General features: G+C 51.2%; 1 pseudogene; it reads right to left on the reverse strand.

Annotated features, from left to right (window-relative positions):
- Window positions 1-3,383: 3,383 nt before the first annotated feature.
- LOC129060653 (putative uncharacterized protein FLJ44672) lies at window positions 3,384-4,576 on the reverse strand (annotated as a pseudogene).
- Between the last annotated feature and the right edge of the window lie 226 nt (window positions 4,577-4,802).

Here is a 4,802-nt window from a genome sequence, read left to right on the forward strand (position 1 = left end):
AGCCACTGCGCCCAGCAGGAAACATCTTTTAATGTGGAACAGGATGTATTTACTTACAGATCTAAATATCTTTTGTTTTTGTGAAATAAACCTTTAAGAAAACTTTATAAATAGGTGTATCTAATCTCAACCAACTTTGACCATACAAGATAAGATTTCTATAAACCTTTTATAACTCTTTTTCTCTTCTCTTTCTCCAAATTTTTATATCCACTTAGTTTCTCTCTCTTTTTTATTTTTAGAGACAGAGTCTCACTCTGTCGCCCAGAATGGAGTGCAGTGCACCATCTCGGCTCACTGCAACCTCCGTCTCCCAGATTATATATATAAATTTGAGATGGAGTCTCACTCTGTCACCCCAGCATGGAGTGCAGTGGCACTATCGCTGCTCACAGCAACATCCACCTCCCGGGTTCAAGCGACTTGCCTGCCTCAGCCTCCTGAGTAGCTGGGATTACAGGTTCCCACCACCACACCTGGGCAATTTTTGTATTTTCAGTAGAGATGGGGTTTCACGATGTTGGCTAGGCTGCTCTCGAACTCCTGACCTCAGGTGACCCACCCACCTCGGCCTCATTTAAGTTAATTTGATATCATGTAGATAATATACAAACACGTAGATAGACATATACATACATGTAGACATAAAATATACCTTACACATGTATGTATCTAAAAGCCCTAGAGATGCAGGAGTTCATTGTAAAAGAGTAGAGCTTCAGACCTGAGAGCAACCTGTCCACCCACAACTCTTGGGGCTCCATGAGGAAAAATAGAGGTACCCTGCCAAAGATGGAGAAGCCTCTGGTGATTTATCTGTGTTCTTCAAGGGGTCCAAGGCTGCTAGAAGTTTCCTTTAGGTTCTCTCACATGGTACCAAAAGGTTGCAAAAGGAAGATGAGATAGATAGAAGTAAACAGAAGAGTTAATTCTAGAAAAGGCAGTTTGAGAAGATTTAGGTTTCCAAAAAGCCAGTAAGGTTTTACATTATCCTTGGCAAAAATCATGTCAGCAAGAGAAGAGACAGAGGGAGCACACATAGTTAGCATGAGTTTAGGGAAAGAGGAATTGAGTTGACTGAGAAGCTTATATAAAAAAATCCACAGGCCTCAAATTAATATATACATAAATAGCCTGAATGTCAGTTATAAGTGGACTTTTGACTGTAGAGCTCTTAAATTTTTTAAAATTAAATTTTAGCCAAGTAAACAGCAAACATTACTTGTTTTTTTCTTTCTAAAGTTTACATCAAGATGAAATTTTGGAGGTGGGACATTTCTGTTTACTGGAGGTCTAGGGTAATTACTAGTTAAAGCTGTTTGTCTTTGGAAATTTTTAGTAAATGTTTTCTATCTTCCAAACCACAGTATATGGTTTTATTTATGTCAGGAGAGAAGGTTAAATGAAAAAAACAAAAGAAAACATTTCTGTCACACTCTAAATATGAACCAAAATTTTAAATTAAAGGTATACCTGAACTAGTGACTCAAAACCAACACAAATAAACATGTGTGAGACCAAATCCAAGAAATCATGCATGGCTTTAACTAAAGCTCCAAAGAGAGCACAAAAAGTGTAGCTTTTCCATGATTAAAACACCTATTAAAAACAGCTTCCTGCAAATGGGGTGCAATCTACATTTTCAGGCCACATATTCTAGTGTCTCAACTTCTCAGTTTACCATCAACCCACAAAGGCCAGTCAGAAGATGGAAAGCAATGGTCGGTAAAACAGAAGAACAAAAAATTTCTATGGGGTAGAAAAGCTTCCAAATGTGTACTCCAAAAGTCCGAGAGTTGTACAAATGATAGAAAACAAATAAATTAATCATTATAAATGTTTCTTGCCTAAGCTAGGGGTACTAACCGAGAAATAAAATTTTGAGGGTGAGTCTAAAAACCTTCAATTTTTTTTTCAATTTGATTTCAGCTGCAATGCTGTTTTGCTAATTACCTGGACGTTAACATTTCAAATACATGGTAAGGTTTACATCTTTGAGGGACTGAGAAAGGCCTGGGAAAGGTTAAAGTATATGTTGTAAATCCTGCAGCAAAGTCAAGCAGGCAATTTGAGCATGTAAAGGGTTTTCTTGAGGCGGAGAAAGAAGAGCCCTCTGAAAATGTTATGTAGTTATTATACAGGTAATAGTTATTCAGCTTGGTCTGTAACTTGTCTGTGGCTGGATATTGTTTATGGGTTATACTCTAATTCACAGTTTCTGATGTCATTTCACAATGTCTAAAAAATACGACCTATTGAATGTCTACTTTCATGAAGTTACTGACGTAATTTTGAACACAAAATTTTAAAATTTTAAATATTTTTCTATGGAATTTGACAATAATATGTATGCTCTTTATACTAGTTAATAATGCTATCCATTTGTTCATATGATAACTAATCAAACTGCCTTAAATGTTAATGAACACTCTTTATGTTTACTTATTTGTTGTATATAAAAAAAGTTTATTTTTTGACAGTTTAATGTCACCTAGTATTATTTTTAATGTTTCAATTTCTCATTTACATGAATGTTTCTGTTATTTTAGTCTTACAGGTATTATTTAAACTGTCTGGGCAAATGCCTTGGAATAGTGCGTAACACATCGTGAATTCTATGTACGTGTTCAGGGCTGTTTCATCACATTTTAATCTGTCATACCCTTCTTCATTTACCCCACGAGAGGCACGAGCCGGGCCTCCACGGCCCAGCGTGAGGGAGGACCTCGGCCCGCACAGGCCAGTGTGAGGCAGGAGCTCACACCACTGGGCGGGTTGCGAGAGGCATGAGTCGGGCTGAAACAGGCCACTGTCAGGGAGGAGCTGGGCCTGTCGAGGCAGCCGGGAGGCAGGCAGGAACCTGGCCCCGGGAAGCCGCCGTGAGGCCAGGCGAGAGCCGGGCCCGGAGAGGCCCATGGGAGGCAGGAGTGGGGCCTGCAGGGTCTGATCTGCAGCCAGGCCTGCGTCTGCGCAGGCCACCAGGAGGCAGAAGGCGGGCCTGCAGAGCTTCGGCTGGAGAAAGGGCTGGGCCCACAAAGGCTGGCGGGAGCCGGGCAGGAGCTGAGCCCAGAGAGGTTGTTTGCTTTGCTTGGGAGGCAGGAGTTGGGCCTGTCGACGCAGCCAGGAGGACCAGGAAGAGCTGGGCCCGGAGGGGCCGCCATGAGGGAGGCAGAGGCTGGGCCTCTAGAGGCCGACGGGAGGCAGGAGCTGGCGCTGGATGGGCCCACTCGAGGACGTGATGCGCCCGGAGAGGCCGCCGGCAGGCCGGACCTGGACACGGGGAGGCCGGCTTCACGACGAGTTGGGCCCCCAGGGGCCGCCGGGAGGCCCAAGTTGGGCCGAGAGGAGCACACTGGAGGAAGTCTGGGGGCCCGGACACGCCATCAGAGTGCGAGGAGCTGAGCCCGGAGAGGCCACCGCCGAGACCTGAGCTGGGCCGGGAGAGCATGGCTTGAGGAAGATTTGGGCCGACAGAGGCCCCAGGAGCTGGGTCCAAAGCGGTTGCTGTGAGGCAGGAGCCGGGCCTGTAGACGTAGCCGGGAGGAAGAGCTGGGCCTGGAGAGGACGCCGGGAGGCAGCACCAGGTTCTGGAGAGGCTGACTTGAGGAGGTGCTGGGCCTGCAGAGGCCACCAAAGGGGACAAACCGGGCCCGGGAAGGGCGTCGTGAGGAGCCAGCTGGGCCGAAAGAGACCGTCGGGAGGCAGGAGCTGGGCCTGTCGAAGCCGCCGGAAGGCAGGCGCGTTGCACTGCGGGGGGGCCGCAGGGAGGCCAAGAGCGGGGCGTGGAGACTCCAATGTGAGGCATGAGCCTGGGCCTGTCTACGGGCCCTCAGAAGGCAGGAGGCTGGGCCTGGGGAGGCCGACCGGAGGTCAAGCTCTGGGCCTGAAGAGGCCGCCAAAAGTCCAACGCGGGGCCTGGGAGGGCCGCCGGGAGGCGTGAGCCGGGCTGGGCCTAAAGAGGCCACTGGGAGGCAGGAGGAGCTGGGCCTGGAGAGGCCGAGTGGAGGAAGTTGTGCACCTGGAGAGGCCGCTGAGAGGCAAGAGCTGGGCCGGGGGAGGCCGACTGGAGGACGACTTGGGCCCGCAGAGGCCGGCGGGAGGCAGGAGCTGGCCCTGGAGAGGCCCACTGGAGGACAACTTGGGCCTGCAGAGGCCGCCAGGAGGAAGAGCTGGGCCGGGAGAGACCGACTGGAGCACGTTCAGGGCCTGGCGAGGATGCAAAGGAGCAAACGCCAGGCCTGGAAAGGCCGCCGTGGAGGCAGGAGCTTGGCCTACGCAGGCCACTGGGAGGCAGGAGCTGGGCCTGCAGAGGCCGCCGAAGGGCAGGAGCCTGGCCAGAGGAGGCCACGGCGAGGCAAGAGGTGGGCCTGGAGGGCCCACTGCGAGGTCGAGGCTGGGCCGGGAGAGGCCGCCAACAGGCAGGGGCTGGGCCTGGGGAGGCCACGAGAGGCACGAGCCGGGCCTCCACGGCCCAGCGTGAGGGAGGACCTCGGCCCGCACAGGCCAGTGTGAGGCAGGAGCTCACACTGCTGGGCGGGTTGCGAGAGGCATGAGTCGGGCCGAAACAGGCCACCATCAGGGAGGAGCTGCGCCTGTCGAGGCTGCCAGGAGGCAGGCAGGAACCTGGCCCCGGGAAGCCGCCGTGAGGCCAGGCGAGATCCGGGCCCGGAGAGGCCCCTGGGAGGCAGGAGCGGGGCCTGCAGGGTCTGTTCTCCAGCTAGGGCTGCGTCTGCGCAGGCCACCGGGAGGCAGAAGGCGGGCCTGCAGAGCTTCGGCTGGAGAAAGGGCTGGGCCCACAAAGG

This window comes from Pongo abelii, chromosome 6 (genome assembly GCF_028885655.2).
Source record: "Pongo abelii isolate AG06213 chromosome 6, NHGRI_mPonAbe1-v2.0_pri, whole genome shotgun sequence".
Classification (NCBI taxonomy): Eukaryota; Metazoa; Chordata; class Mammalia; order Primates; family Hominidae; genus Pongo; species Pongo abelii.